The 17,399-nt window shown below is 36.1% G+C and overlaps 1 long non-coding RNA gene across 1 annotated transcript; it reads left to right on the top strand.

Annotated features, from left to right (window-relative positions):
* Nucleotides 1–864: 864 nt before the first annotated feature.
* On the top strand, nt 865–2,290 carry LOC130219287 (uncharacterized). The gene is made up of 4 exons (XR_008836048.1): nt 865–906; nt 1,404–1,523; nt 1,675–1,876; nt 2,093–2,290. It is a non-coding gene; the product is annotated as an uncharacterized LOC130219287 (long non-coding RNA).
* Nucleotides 2,291–17,399: the final 15,109 nt, after the last annotated feature.

Raw genomic sequence — 17,399 nt, 5'->3', positions numbered from 1 at the left:
GAAGTTGTTAAGGTATGTGATGATCTTACTAATCCAGATTGTTGTACTGCAGTGGTGGAAAGAGTACTGAAAAAAAATGTGCAAATGTAAAAGTAAAAGTACTCATATAGTACGATCATCTTTATCATAAATCTAAACAGTTCTTGCATTGTTGCATGTCGTGATTTTGCTTCTACTTGGACAATTTTGATGATTCGCACTGTTAATGTTTGTTGCATTTATAAAGCATCTGACTGAGGTTGGTCCATCCGATTAGATTTTAATATGTGCAATTTGATAGGACAGGAATCACAGGACTGATTACTGTATTATTCCAGCCAATTACTATAGACAAGAGAAGTAGTAACTGCAGGTAAAAAGTTGCAGGTGTCAGATGTAAAAGTACAGATAAATAAATAAATAAAAAATCATTCAAAAGTACAGTTTTTAAGAAGAACTGCAGTAATTTAAGTATTTGTAATAGTCACTTAACACCACACAGACATTTTAAATGTTTATTATGTAAATGTTTTAGGTTGCAAGTACTTCTCAAAGTTCAGCTATATTTGCAATGGGAAAACAAGTTAAAAAAGACCTCAAGAACAAATAAGAAAAAACAGTTCCTGTAACCTCTACTCCATTGTCTGATGATTCAGATAATACTGAGATTGACTTGTTTGAAAACACAGCGTTGAGAAGATCAAGGAAGAGAAATGTAAGTAATGTTTTAGTACTAAGTAATTTCAAAGGCGCTCAAAAAGTTTGGAAATGTTTGTAGTCTTGTGGAGAACTTGTAAATAAATATCAACTTGATAAATGTGACTGTTTTATAATACAACAGTAACACTGAAATAAAGAAGATGATGGAGACAAGGAATTGGAGAACAAGCTTTTTGCAGAGAAAATCTCCCCAGAAAACTTCGAAAGGTAACTGTAGATTAAAAGTAATTGTGGCTCTGTAATGACAACTATTTTACAGTAGCATGCATTTTTTATTCAAGGTTTATTAATCATGTTTTGCACATGACCAAAATGCATTTGTTTAAATTTTTTATATTCAGCTTTTTCCTCTTTTAATTATCTTGTAAAATGCTTCTGCTAATAACTTGCACAAGATAAGTTTTATTTTAGAACAAGAAAATATACACTATATAAAAGTTTTAAAATTACAGCAATGCTTCATTAAAAATAAAAATTTAAACCTAAAAATGGAGAATACAGGGCAGCACTGTAGCTATGTGGTTAGCACTTTCGCCTCACAGCAAGAAGATAACTAGTTTGAGTCCCAGCTAGATCAGTTGAGCCATAAGTTGGCAGTAGTGTTTGAAAATGAGAGTGTGTGTGAATGCAAGAGTGTATGGGTGTTTCTCAGTACTGGGTTGCAGCCGGAATTAATCATTTAATTGTGATTTAAAATTTTGTAGACCTTCCTGGAATTGTAAATTCTCTCAAAGATGTATTGGAGGGCATGAGAAGAAACTCATCTTACAGCTCAAGTTCAAGCCTGAGTTCCAGTGAATTGTTCTTCTGCATCATCAGAAAGGGTAAGACAAAATGTTATGACAAGATTTTTTTTTTTAGCTGCTTTTTTGTTTAATTATGACCACTTAAATTTAAGACAATAACATCGTTATCACTTGTAATGTTTTATAAATCATTTTTCTAATACTTTTGCTTGTTTTTCATTCAATCTAGATGGTGCTTGCTGATTCGGATATTACAGTGTCAAAGAGGATGTATGAGAGACTGAATAAATCAAGAGTTTCACTTTTCACCCAAGAACTGGCCACATTAATCTTTGGTAAAGAAACTCTTGCAAGATGTACTCTTACAGGAAAATCTGGCAATGAAACCCGTAAGGACCAGTTGGACCCTCACAAGGTCAATGTGCTCATAAGTATGTTTTGGTCTTGTACATGATCATTTTTTAAAATGTTTTATTTATTTATTTATTTTATTTTTTGTCAACGTTAAGGGGAACTGAATAAAACTAAATAATAGTATTTATTAAAAATAGCATTTAGTAACTTTTTTTACATTATTTGACAGTGCATGGGATTTTTATATTATAAAATTGCTTTTATATCTAAACAGTACTTTTCTCTTTCCATAGACACTGTAAAAAAAAAAAAAAAACAAACACCACAGGGTCTCAGGTGCGATCTGTCATCTGCAGTAAATGCAACAAGGCTTACTCGATAAAAAAAAATTCCCTCCACTGTAAGGATACAGTGAAGTATCAGGTCTATGTTTGGTTTGTTTTTTGTCACACTTGTGTTTCCTTGTTTGCATTTTACTTCACACTGTTGTACAATGGTAAGTGTCAATTGAAAAAGTTGAATGTTGAAAAGTTTTCAAGCATTCAAAAATGGTGAAGTTACAGTATTTGTGTTTGTATTGTACTTTTACAGCATATTTTTAAATAAAATTAAAATACATTCTTCTGAATGATTTTGTTAATTGTTGTTGAAAAAAAGTAGGTCATGTAGTACTCTGCAAATGTATAGTAAATGTAGTAATAACATTAATGTGAAGCCTAAAATATTTTTCTACTCGACATAAAATATACTTCAACTGAGCTTAAACAATACTTTAACTAGTTTTAAAATGCACTTCAGCTGTGCTTAAATCATACTTCATCGGAACTTAAAGTACACTTCAACTGGGATTATAGTATACTTTAATTGGTTTTAAAATGCACTGCAGCTGGACTAAAAATACACTTTATCTGAACTTAAAATATACTCTAACTGTGTTTCAAGTGTGTAATTTAAATGTACTTTAAAAAAATACATTTTTAAAAGTACACTTTAATTGTACTTAAAGTATGTCCATTTTAACACAACTAAGTATGTTACAGCATATTTCAAGTAGCTTAAAGTTAATCTTAAGTATATATAAAATAACAATTAATATACTTGAAGTTGTTCCAAAATAACACATTTAATATCTATTTAGTATAGTACAATTAAAATATAATAATTACATCCAAAAAAGTACAACTTAAGTACACTTTCTTTTCACCTGGGAAGACAACACAATATCACAGCAATTCATAACTTTTTGATTTAATGGCTAATTCCTATGAATTTGTACGATCTCATTCGTACAATTTAATACAATTTGCTAATCCCCCAATGATGGTTGGGTTTAGGGGCAGTTGGGTGCCACACCTTTTTTTTTTTTTTCTGACTGAACTTGTATGAATTCGTGTGAATTAGCCACTAAACTGAAAATAACATAAACTAGTTACGTTTCCTCATAAGATCAGGCTGGCAAAGACCAACTGACCGTCCATCTTTTTAACTCTCAATTCTGTCTTTTTGTCCATTAAAATCTAAAATCACTCATATCTACATATCAGTATTAATGTGTGCACTTACCGACCACTTTATTAGGTACCCCTGTCCAACTACTTATTAACGCAAACTTCTAATCAGCAAATCACATGGCAGCAACTCAATACATTTAGGCATGTAGACAATGTCAAGATGATCTGCTGCAGTTCAAACTGAGCATCCGAATGGGGAAAAAAAGCGATTTAAGTGACTTTGAACATGGCATGGTTGTTGGTGCCAGATGGGCTTGTCTGAGTATTTCAGAAACTGCCCAACCAACTCTAGGGCTTACAGAGAATGGTACGAAAAAGAGAAAATATCCAGTGAGCGGCAGTTCTGTGGGCGCAAATGCCTTGTTGATGCCAGAGGTCAGAGAAGAATGGCCAGACTGGTTCGAGCTGATAGAAAGGCAACAGTAACTTAAATAACCACTCGTTACAACCGAGGTATGCAGAAGAGCATCTCTGATTGCATAACACATTGAACCTTGTGTAATGCCGTTGCCACACCTGTCAGCTAAAAACAGAAAACTGAGGCTACAATTTGCACAGAACTCACCAAAATTGGGCAATGTATGATTGGAAAAACGTTGTCTGGTCTGGTGAATCTTGATTTGTGCTGCGACATTCGGATGGTTGGGTGAGAATTTGGCATCAACAACATGAAAGCATCCATCTTGTATTAACAGCTCAGGCTGGTGGTGGTGGTATAATGCTGTGGGGAATATTTTCTTGGCAGGCTTTGGGCACATTAGTACCAACAGAGCATTGTGTCAACACTACAGCCTACCTGAGTGTTGTTGCTGACCAAGTCCATCCCTTTACGACCACAGTGTAACAATCTACGGATAGCTACTTCAAGCAGGATAACTCACTCATAATGTCATAACGCTCAAATCATCTCAGACTGGTTTCTTGAGCATGACCTTTACTGTACTCAAATGGCCTCCACAGTCATCAGATCTCAATCCAATAGAGCACCTTTGGGATATGGTGGAACCATTTAATACAGACCAAAATCTCTGAGGAACTTTTCCAGTACATTGTTGAATCTATGCCATGAAGGATTAGGGCAGCTCTGAAGACAAAAGGGGGTCCATCCCTATACTAGTAAGGTGTAACTAATAAAGTGGCTGGTAAGTGTATAGATATATGCTAAAATAAATAATTTGAATCTATTAACAATTACAAAAACGAACCAGATCTGAGACACTTATTTCAATTTGTGTGGCAGTCATCGGTGAGGCGCTTCTGCGTCTGTTTTGTTTTGTTTTTAATTATTATAGTTTAAACATGTTTGCCAGTTCCCTCCTCCTCCTTCCCTTTGAGTATAAAGTTTTAACCACATTACAGTTATTATTAATAAAAAAATAATAATATTGACAAGAGCAAAAACAAAATACCAATTATTGTTGTTTAATCTTTTGTATTCTGCTGGCTGTATAATTGAATAATTAATTGATAAAATGAAATCAAGCAGGGTTTGTTTAATTAAGAATTTTGCACTGTATACTAATTGTTAACTATTGTCTTTATTTAATCATTGGCATGTTTATAACTTTTAAATTAGCATTTTAATTGATTCATAGATTGGTTGATTGGTTGGTTGGTTGGTTGGTTGGTTGGTTTTGTTGGTAGGTTGGTTGCTTGCTTGCTTGGTTGGCTGGTTGATGGCTGGATGGATGGATGGATGGATTGTTTGATTGATTATTAGTGACAGTGCCAGCCTGGAAATTTTTGCACTTACTGCATAACATTCTTCTATTCTCATATATACCTCATCTTTTTCTATTATAGTTTCCTTAATGAGAAGAAAGTTTCTTGATGAACTTTCTTGATGAGTTCTGCTCTGCTGAGAATGCAGAGAATTAGGAGATAACACATTAAGCCTGGTGCTGTTCAGTTTTTTTAATGATGTCTGTGTGTATCTGGCCCTCAGTGATCGCCATTACTTCATTACTGTGTCTGCTGACGTCCAACATTACTATGTTTACAATACATACATACATTTTTTGAGTGTACATTTATATACATATATACAGTCGAAGGTAAAATTATTAGTCCTCCTGAGACTGTGAATTCTTTTTTTATTTATCAAGTGCTGTTTAACTGAGAGAAGATTTTCACACATTTTTAAACCTAATTGACTATATAATTAGGAGCCGACGACACCGAATGTGATTTTATGTTCCAAAAACATAAACCGCACCACACTGCCTTTTTTGTTGACAAGAAAAAAAAAAGTGCAGTGCAATTTTTGTCACTAGGCAACGACTGAATCAGCTGGGTGTAGTGCACGAGTGTTGCTGTTGATACTGATATAATTTTAATATTTATTAATATTGTAAAATTCAAGATATGTGAGTCATACAGCATCAGATACCTCAAAACAGCAACCACAAGTCTCTCCTCTCTCTTCAAAAATCTCTTGACAACACCAACACTGCTGTCACCTCAACGGAAACACCGCCTCTGCGTTCATTTGATTGAAGAATGAAAAAGACATGACTGATGCGACACGCTTTTTCCGCTCAGAGTTGACTTTTTTCAACTGCGAGCGTATAGTGTGCAAGGGCAGGTGGTTAAAATGCGAAGTGCGCAGGGCGCATAAGCAGCACGCAAAGGTTTGCGGCTGTTGGTAAAACTTCTCAACGTAAAAAGCACATTCTGTGTGATCAGCCCCTTACTCTTACTCCCAGGGCCATTTATATCGAAGTTGATATTTAGCCGCACCATATTGGTGTTTCATAATATCTAGTTTTTATAAGGTGGGTCGTAATTTGATAAGTCGTTTGGCAATAGTGGTTTGTTCTGTAATAAGGCTAACTTGGCTAATTTGTACTGTAGCTATAGTGGAACTCGATTTAGTTTAGCTTAGTTCCAGTAGTTCCTTAGCTTTCCTTAGTAACAATCCACTTCTGTTGCAGATTGTTCCACAGCCAGTCAAGGCTAGCGACCAGTAATGAGGAACAAAAAAAAAAAAAACTTGACAACTACAGCATAACACCTCAAAGTTAGTACACAGCTGGCATCGCTTTATTTCACCACTTAGAACAAGCTGTTGACCCCTCTCTTGTCAGTTATTATGTAAGTGTACATTATGTCCTAGCTACCTTGCTAAAGTCATTTGAGAAGCAACGCTGAGCAGTAATTTGGCAGCACAATGTGTTTGTGTGGCAGTGAGTTTTTTTCTGTAGTAGACAAATCATATTTATTCAGACATTATACAGGTACTTCATTGCCATGGCGATGTGAAAAATAAAAGGTACAACCATGTTACATGCTCAGCCCATATTTAAACTTTTATTGCTATTCTTAAATAGATCATATGTAAAGGCCAATTCACCCTGCATGTCTGCTGGAGTTGGTCAGTGACAGTGTAGTTTGAATAGTTCTTAAAGTTGATAATGTAATGCATTTATTAAGTTTACAAGGCAGAAAAATAGTGTTGAACTGAAATACATATCTCTGAAATATATTCAGTAGTGAGTAAATAATTTTTTGTCCTGCTGGTTTAAAGTCAGCATGGAATCAAAACTGTCTCTTCTTATTTTCATATGTAGACTATATAGCAGTGCCTGTTATAAATGATGTGTCTGTGCACTTCATTATATTGTAAAAATTAATTTGCCCTTGTAATTTTCACATGAAATGTCTTTAGGGTGGGGCTATCAGTGTGTGTTTTGTTTCTACCCTGCCTTTGTGGGAGGCAGTGGTTGAAATGAATATGATACTATTCTATTTGTAAAATTGAGTTCCTTGTTTTTGTCATTCATTCATTCATTTTCTTGTTGGCTTAGTCCCTTTATTAATCCGGGGTCGCCACAGCGGAATGAACCACCAACTCATCCAGCATTTGTTTTACGCAGCGGATGCCCTTCCAGCAACAACCCATCTATGGGAAACATCGACACACACTCATACACTACTGACAATTTAGCCTACCCAATTCACCTGTACCGCATGTCTTTGTACTGTGGGGGAAACTGGAGCACCCGGAGGAAACCCACGTGAACGCAGGGAGAACATGCAAACTCCACACAGAAATGACAACTGACCCAGCTGAAGCTCGAACCAGCAACCTTCTTGCTGTGAGGCGACAGCACTACCTACTGCGCCACTGCGTTGCCCTTGTTTTTGTCATTAGCATCTGGAATCGGTGATAGGTGACAATGATTGCAGTGAACTGTACATTTCTTTCATTAAAGCGACAACTCTATTATTTCATGTTAATCAAACAACAAAGTGAACAAAAAAAAATTTATTCTTAATTAGGCCCAGCACCTTGACCATATGGTCCATACTGATATCATTTCATTACCAAGTTGCCATTATATTGCCTTCACATCTATGATGTGACTCTCCCATTCAGGCACATGGCAAAGGTGCTCTATTAGATTGAGATCTAGTGACAGAGGATAATTGTGAGAAATAATAACATATATTATATATTACATAATGTAATTATAGTGAGATCACTTCTCGAGAAACCTGTTTGGGAGGATTTGAGCTTGATCTGATTTGAGCAATGCATCCGGAAAGTATTCATAGCGCTTCACATTTTCCACATTTTTTATGTTACAACCTTTTCCCAAAATGGATTAAATTAATGTATTTCCTCAAAATTCTACACACAACCCCCCCCCCCCCATAATGACAATGTGAAATAAGATCTTTTGAAATTGTTGCAAATTTATAAAAAATAAAAGAACAGAAAAATCACATGTACATAAGTATTCACAGCCTTTGCCGTGATGTTCTAAATTGAGCTCAGGGACATTCTGTTTCCACTGATCATTCTTGAGATGTTTCAGCAGCTTAGCTGGAGTTCACCTGTGGTAAATTCAGTTGATTGGACATGATTTGAAAAGGCATACACCTGTCTATATAAGGTCCCAGGGTTTACAGTGCATGTCAAAGAACAAGCCAAGCAAGAAGACAAAGGAATTGTTTGTATACATCCAAGACAGGATTGTCTCGAGGCACAAGGCTGGAGAAGGTCACAGAAACATTTCTGCCGCTCTGAAAGTTCCATTGAGCCTAGTGGCCTCCATCATCCATAAGTGGAAGATGTTTGGAGCCACCAGGACTCTTCCTAGAGCTTGCTGGCTATCTAAGCGGAGTGATCGGGGGAGAAGGGCCTTAGTCAGGGAGGTGATCAATAACCCGATTGTCACTCTGTTTGAGCTCCTGCATTCTTCTGTGGAGAGAGGAGAACCTTACAGAAGGACAACCATCTGTGCAGCAATCCACCAATCAAGCCTGTATGGTAGAGTGGCCAGACGGAAACCACTCCCCACCTGGAATTTGCCAAAAGGCATCTGAAGGAAACTCAGACCATAAGAAACAAAATTCTCTGGTCTGATGAGACTAAAATTGAACTCTTTGGAGTGAATGCCAGGTGATACATTTGGAGAAAACCAGGCACCGTTCATCACCAGGCTAATACCATGCCTACAGTGAAGCATGGTGGTGGCAGCATCATGCTGTGGGGATATTTTTCAACAGCAGGAACTGAAAGACTAGTCAGGATAGAGGGAAAGATAATTGCAGCAATGTGCAGAGACATCCTAAATGAAAACCAGCTTCAGAGTGCTCTTGACCTCAGACTGGGGTAACAGTTCATCTTTCAGCAGGACAATGACCCAAAGCACACCACCAAAATATCAATGAAGTGGCCTCACAACAACTCAGTGAATGTCCTTGAGTTACCCAGCCAAAGCCCAGACCTAAATCCTATTTAACATCTCTGGAGAGATCTGAAAATGGCTGTACACCATTGTTTCCTATCCAACCTGATAGAGCTTGAGAGGTACTGCGAAGAGGAATGGGCTAAAATTCCCAAAGACAGGTGTGTCAAGCTTGTGGCATCATATTCAAAAAGACTCAAGGCTGTAATTGCTGCCAAAGGTGCATCAGCAAAGTATTGAGCAAAGGCTGTGAATTTTGAGGAAATAAATTAATTTAATCTATTTTGGAAAAAAGCTGTAATATAAAAAAAAATGTGGGAAAAGTGAATCGCTATGAATACTTTCCAGATACTGTAGGTATTGAGATGATCAGCAATAATACTCAGCTAAAGTGCGGTATGTTGGAGTAAGGAAGTTTGAAGTGTCCCAATATATTTTTCACCACATCATCACAACACAATCACCACCCTGTATCACTGATACAAGGCAGGAAAGATCCAGGGTGCTGTTGTAGCAGAAAAGAAAGACTTTTCTGAACAAGCAAGCATTTTCCACTATTGTGTTGTCCAGTTTTGGGGAGTCTAAATCCTCTGTTTTTAACTGACAGGAGTGTCCCTGGTGTTTTCTTCTGCTGTAGCTCATCTGCTTCCGGGTTTGACATGTTATGTGTTCTCTAGACTTCTAATGTAACAAGTGGTTATGTCAGTAGGTTTCCTTCGACATAAGATAGACCCACAAAAGAGTTATCTACTGAACTGCTGCTCACTGGATTTACTCTTTTTTTTCTGACCATTCTCTGTTAAGCCCAGAGATGGTTGGGTAAAAATCCCAGTAGATCATCAAGTGCTCATATAACCAGACTAGTGTCACGGATTGGCCAGGCTCTTCCACCAGTATCACGCAACGAGCATCCTCACCTGAGTATTAACCACACACAGCTGCACCCAATCACTCAGACTCACTATATAAGCACACACCTCACCTCACTCATTGTCCGGTCTCGTTCCAACGAAGCGGACTCTTAGTGAACACCTCCTGGTTATCACTACCCTTCGATCTCAGCATTTATACTTTCCTAAACTCTGTTTCCTTCCAGTCTGTCCAGTGTTCCCAGTGTCCTGTCCTGGCTTCCCTAACAACTAGTCTAGTCAGCATCAGTAACCTTGCCACATTTAGAGTCTCTTAAACAACGTTGAGCTTATTAAGTGAATTAGATGAACAAAATTGACCGTTGAGTGTGTGTGTGAATGCAAGAGTGTATGTGTGTTCCCAGTTCTAGGTTGCGACTGGAAGAGCATCCGCTGCATAAAACATATGCCACCAATAGTTGGCAGTTCATTCTGCTGTGGCGACCCCTGATAAATATGAGACTAACCCGAAGGAAAATAAATGATGCATTACATCCTTTTAAAACTACTAGGAAAAGTAACTATTGTGTTACTTTTAAAAAGAAAAACTAGATTTACCCAATTTACCTAGATGCCCCAATATTAAATATATTTAATGAAGCAGAGGCTAAATTAATTCAGTTATAATTATTAAATATTATACACCATATTACGTGGTGTGTTATACTATATAACTATATTATACTATATTAATGTATCTATCAAATCTAATATATAATTGTAAATATTATAATTAATAATGGAACTAATAACTGGTTTCGAATGTTTAATATGTATTGCACAGACCACAAAAGACAAACAAATATCTCTAAAAATGAATTATGCTTCTTAAGAGTTCAGATGCAAAAGCCTCTAAGAGCCATCTGAAAGTTTCTTTTAAAATTTGCATTTTTGTCAGCCTCCTGTGTATATGTTCTGTTATTTCACATTAAACGTAATGAAAAAAACATACTTATCTTTATAAATTTGAAATAACTGGTTATAAACACAGAATCCTGAAAAAAATTGCTAATTTTAGAAGAAAAAATCAGACTGCTTTTGTATCTGAACTCTTCGTATGGAGTATACATATTACCATATATTATATTCAGAGAATTATTTAGCCATTTCAGGAAATAATCTGACCATTAATCGACCATCAGATCCAGAGAGTTTAATCATCTCTTCGACCCCCCTGTATACTGCACAAACACAGAATGACAACAATCAGATTTAAAATCACCGTAAAAGCGAATTACCGGTTTGTAAACATTCAGGCTGCGCGCGCATCGAGGTTGCAGAAAAAACCGGGAGCGCTAACATTTACAGTGAGGGAATGACATCCAATGCGGTACAGGGTTTGTTGTTGTATTAGAGATAAGTTATATTAATTACATATTATATATATTATTAAAATAATGCTTTCAGCATATTATAACAGCTTGTCACCCAGTGATAAGCAAAAGCTAATCAGCAAAATTACCGTTAAAGTGAGCAACGTTTGTCTGACAGGTCCATTTTCGATAGCACCCTTCCAATGGATATTGGATCAGACAAAAAGGTCAAGCATCCAGCCCCAAATACACAACTATCTCATTGAAACTCCAAGGGATTTTACAAGAGAGATGTTTAAGGCCTACAAGTCTATGTATGCCAAAAATCTTGTTCTGTGTGGTCATGTGCAAGAAATAATGTTCCATGATTACTAGATTCAAAACTTTGTAGTGCTAAAAAGTTAAATTCTGCCTAGCCAAAGACGAGGAAAGAAGACGGAACTGTACAAGGCCTGGGTAATCATCAACAAGCAAAACAACTGTATTCTGACAGTGAACTGCACATGTACGGCAGGGTATGTTTACATTTCATTCTTAGCATTCAGTGTCCGCAGTTTAAATAACCATATTTAACTGTTTTTGCTGAAATCCTTTCTGCAATTAAAAACGAGTAATGTGTATGATTCAGCATAGCGTGAACTTACCTAATATAAAGTCGAGCATTCTTAATTAGGTCCTCATTCCATTCAGCTCTTGTGATAGCTGTTAGTCAAAGACGTCTGCGGTTGGCATTAAAAGCAGTGTGGTGTACGGTAAATTTTAAGTTTTCTATTTTTGGACTTTCGATTTTGGCATCCTACTGCACAACACGACATGTTCGCTATTGCAACCGGTCTTTTTTCCCGTGTGACGTAGCTTGGTAATTCCATTATATGTCCGGCTTTACATATACAATTAGCTGCTTATTTATAGTTAATAAGGTAATAGTTGGGTTTAGGTGTTGGGTGAGATTGGGCATGTAAAATAAGATCGTACTTTACAAGTGCTAATAACCAGTTAATATCTTAATAGGCAGGTAATAAGCCAATAGTAAATGGTGTGAAGTGTTACCATTCAAATACTTCCTTTATTTTGACATTTACAAATAGCGCACAGTACGTTAATTTTTAAAAACCTTCCACTGTGCTTGCCCCCAGATCCCCCTATGTAAATCTTAAACCCCTGGAGATTCCAAGCAGACTACAAACAGCATCATAATTTTTTTTTTGCCCTCCACTAACAGATGGTGCTTTCCAAGATGCAACATGCAGAGACATGCAGTTTGTGTTATAACACTAAATGACTTCTCCATCTTGAAATTTTCAATCATATCACAGTTATAAGAAGCCTTCAAGAAATACCTGTGAGCCTTGCAGCAGCACTGAGAATGCATTTGTGCATCCTAGTTTTCCCCAGCTTCCTAATGATTTGCCCTTTATCAATTTTGCACTGAGATGTTGCACATTCTCTGATGTGGACTGAGCTCATTTCAGTTTTGTCACGGATAATGCCGCTTCATTTTCTGCTGTAAAATTCCAAACAAAACATCCATCAAACTCCCCCCTCTACGATATCGCACTTGACAAGGCGTTTAAAAACAAAAACACTTTAAAAACTGAAGAGAGGGACCGCTCGCGCAGTGGTGAAAAGCTCTTGTGGCTGTAGCCGCCAGGCTGAAAAACCACTATCTACATGTGCCGTTCTCCATATTAATGCATTTCTGTCATAACCCAAGATCACGCTGATCGCTGTTGACATTTCATTCCGTTTCTAGACGACTGTCAGTTTGCAGTATTGCTGCCGAAATAAGCAACTGTGCGAAGTACACAAACTATTTTTAGCACAAGCATGTGAACACCAACACTTTACATGCCTGAGCCATCGGCAGGGATGGGTAGTATTTATTATACAAAATAGTATTTAGTAATTTGTATTTGATAGGGATAATGAAAATGGGTTAATATTTTGTATCAAAATACTTTAATGTCTTGTGTTTTTAGTTTCAAAATACTGTAAAATACTTTGTAAAAAGTCTACATGGTGACATCATAAAAATATGGACTCTGAATGGAACTTTCTCAGTTGTGTAGACTTGAGATTAGAACAAAAAATGTATTTATATTGAAGAAGGTGGTCAATGCTTGCAGTATGGAAGGAAATTATGCAACACATCATGGCGATACCTACTTCACTGGTTGTTTAAATTTCCAGTAGTATAATTAATGAAGAGGAAATATGTCTGCCTAAAGATGTCAAAGTGAGACGATATATGAAACATATATGAGTAAGCCTATTGGAAAAATTCAATTGCAAAAAAAAAAAAAAGATTTATGAAAATTTGGTGGAAAAAAAAAACTGAAAAAATAAAACGCTTCACATATCACCCTTTAAAAATATAAGAATGTTAAATGGTTGAATAATCATTATTCAGAGATTATATCAATTTTACTGGCCACACAATGGGTGGAAACATTGAACAGAACTTTGTATGAAATTTGTTTAAATAATATACTAAATTAATAAAAAAGAAACAAGTTAAAAAAAGTATAGATATCTATTCATTAACAGTTGCAATCAGAATTATTAGCCCCCCTTTAATTTTTTTTTCTTTTTTAAATATTTCCCAAATTATGTTTAACAGAGCAAGGAAATTTTCACAGTATGTCTGATAATATTTTTTTTTCTTCTGGAGAAAGTCTTATTTGTTTTATTTTGCTACAATAAAAGCAGTTACATTTTTTTTTAAAAACCATTTCAAGGTCAAAATTATTAGCCCATTTAAGCTTTTTTTTTCTTCTTTTCCGATAGTCTACAGAACAAACCATCACTATACAATAACATGCCTAATTACCCTATCCTGCCTAGTAACCTAATTAATCTAGTTAATACTTTAAATGTCACTTTAAGCTGTATAGAAGTGTCTTGAAAAATATCTAGTAAAATATTATGTACTGTCATCATGATAACGATAAAAAAATAAGTTAATAGAAAAGAGTTATTAAAACTATTATGTTTAGAAATGTGTTGAAAAAACCTTCTCTCCGTTAAACAGAAATTGTGGTGAAAAAATTAACAGGGTGCTAATAATTTAGAGGGGTTAATAATTCTGATTGCAACTGTACAGTAAGAGTAGAGGTGAACGAGGTGACAGTGAATCTGCTAAAACCTGCTCAGAGAAAAGCTGTTGCTATCAATTGAATAGGCCTAATCATGGAAGGTTTGCAATGAAGGTTCAGGCTTGGAAAAGTATTTTTAAAATACAAAAATACCGTATTTTATTTTGATACAATTGTGGCTGCTGTATTCTGTAGTTTATTTTGAATTTTATTTTAAGATATTTTTCAGTGTATTTTTGCCCATCCCTGGTCATAGGATAATATTTACTCATCATCTTCACGCCGTCGGAGAGAATTTAATGTATGCTATCAGTACAGCAACAAGTATAGATATGCATGCATGTATAATGGAGGAGATGTTTATCAAATTCAAAAGTGGATTGTCAGTACTCCAAGTTGGAGTGATTCAGACGCAGTACTCCATTCAGCGCAGACTGGAGCCATAATGGAATGGAAGGAGGGCATTGCTGAACATGTTTTGTGAACTGACACTAATGGATTCCATGTTTGCATTCGACAAATGCTGCGCTAAATATGAATTAACCCTATTCCAAGCATTTTGCTAAATTAAACAAGGCCTATAATTACAAGCTATGGTTTGCTGAAACACAATAGCAGGTGTACAATTCTGATAAGACATGGTTTAAGCAAGTCAACAACTTCAGCTATTGTCATCATGGTATTTATCTTTAATTTGTTGATGGGCGGCGAAAAATGAATTTGTAAGTACACGGTGAGGCCTAATCTAGACGGACATGGATTTGCTGTGACTTCCCACAAAGAGATAAAGCGTTCAATAGTTATTGTTGTAGGAAAGCTGTTGTGGCCTGTTTTTGACTAAGCCCAGTTTTCTCAGCCTGGCAAATAAACGTGTCTCCTCTGGTTCTTGCTCTGCATCAATGATTGAAAATCACAAACTCTTTACAACAGGCAATAATACTTTAGAGAGATCTTAGCCCTTAAGCTTTCTCACAGAAACACTGTGACAATCTCATCAGCTCTTGACCAAGAAAGAGAAGAGAGATTTGAAAATGCATGCTGCAACAAAAGAAACCTGCAGATTTTAAAACAAAAAGGTTAAGGTCGAGGCATAGAAGGCGATGCTTTAGCAGACCAAAGGGTCACGATATACAGACTAAACTTTTGATATGTTAGCACCCAGGAAGCATTATTTGTTTTTAAAAGATGTCTATTAGATGTCTAAACATAGTCATCTTGGCTAAAACAAGGCTAAATTTGCGCTGTCAGTGAAAATCTAATAGACGTCTAAGAACAGGCCAAAACTAGACTAGTCATCCAATAAACAGAAATTTTTGACTACACATATAAAGTCTGTCTATTTGATTTTGGGCTAATCTGTCTATTAGATTTTTCACTGACAGCCCAAGTTTAGCTTGTTTTAGCTAAACTGTCTACGTTTAGATGTCTATTAGACATCTATTAAACACAAAATTGTTTGCTGAGCAATGAATGTCCTTTCTGTTTATTATACTGACTATTTTTCATCAAGGTTTTATTTGATGGTTTGCAAAACATGTAGTTGTTTTAATGAGAACTGTTCAGACTTTTATTTTGGTTTTCAAATGTGGTAAATATAACAGGGTGTCCGCGGGGTCTTAAAAAGTATTAAAAGTTGATAAATCAATTATGAGAAAATTAAGGCCCTTAAAAGGTATTAAAAAAGCTTAATCCTATTACGAGGTGATACATTTTTTCAAGCATTTTTGTTTGACTCCAAAAAAGCATAAAAATATTTATTTTCCTCGATTGGTACAGGCCAGGTGCGTCTGGCCAAGCTCCTCTGTCCGGGTGATGTCAAATAATTTGTGACATTGGCTTTCAGTGCAATGTAAACAAAAGATATGTTAGACGAATTATTACAAATGATTAAAATGATTATGTATGTATGAATGCAGATGATAACAACAGTTCATTTAAATACTGTCCTAATATAAAGATTAAATTTACATTAGACGTGATAACCGTGAAACCATGATTATTTTTCAGACTATATAATCGTACAGCCAAAATCTATAATTGTTGCATCCATAATTGTTATGCAATTCAAAGCATAACATATGAATGTGTCTGGATGTAGAAGAAGCCTACTTAAGCAATGCACTGCTTTTGTTGTTCTTTGAAATACAACATTTAAATGTTAGTAAAAGAAAAAGCCACATTGTACAATGCACTGATATTATGTTGTTTCAAAATACAATATATTAGCATTTTAATGTAGAAAAATACAATGTGGGTGTCTTAAGGAGCAAAAATACAACATATGGGCTCTTATATTGCTGTTGTGTCATCACTCATATTGCAAGTCATATCTCTCCGGTCCCTGATTGGGATGCTTTTATGAACTGGCCCCCATGACAAACTAATTGAATAGCCCTGCCATAGAGCAAAACAGATGGCAAAATGGGGTAATGCAAGTTTGCGTACTCCTGGTTGGAGAAATACTAGTTTAAACAGTGGCTGAAACCTGTCGCTGAAAACAACATTGTAATTTATTCTTTCAAGGTTTGTTTCTTCCAAGCTTATCTAAGTTCTATTGCAAGGTTGTGCTCCATTCATTTATTTAACTACAACTGTTTATTAACAACTGTTTATTAACTTAAAGGTTTGATACTGATTAGAACTTGAAGGGGCGACGAGGTCTTAGGGTGCTTTCAAACCTGCCTTATTTAGTTCGGTTGAATCGCACTAGAGTTCATTTTCCCTCTTGGTGTGGTTCGTTTCGGCAAGTGTGAATGCAGCAATCATGCTCGAGTGCGCACCAAAAGCAGACCAAAAAAGCATCCCGAGACCTCCTTGAAGAGGTGGTCTCGGTACGCTTTCAAACGAACCATGGAGCGGTTCGTTTGTGGTGAGAATATGATCCGAACTAAAACAGACCCAAACGCAAAAAGTACTGCGCCTTTTGGACTAATCCAGCTGCCATACGCCGATGAGAGAGGCAAAAACATTACCTGACGGATCGTTGGCAATATTTCCGCAAGATGAACATGTCGCAGTTTAAAGGGCACCTATGGTAAAAAATCTACTTTTCAAGCTGTTTGGACAGACATATGTGC

The sequence above is a fragment of the Danio aesculapii genome, chromosome 3 (genome assembly GCF_903798145.1).
Source record: "Danio aesculapii chromosome 3, fDanAes4.1, whole genome shotgun sequence".
In the NCBI taxonomy this organism is placed as follows: domain Eukaryota; kingdom Metazoa; phylum Chordata; class Actinopteri; order Cypriniformes; family Danionidae; genus Danio; species Danio aesculapii.
This window is presented reverse-complemented; position numbering and strand designations above follow the sequence as displayed.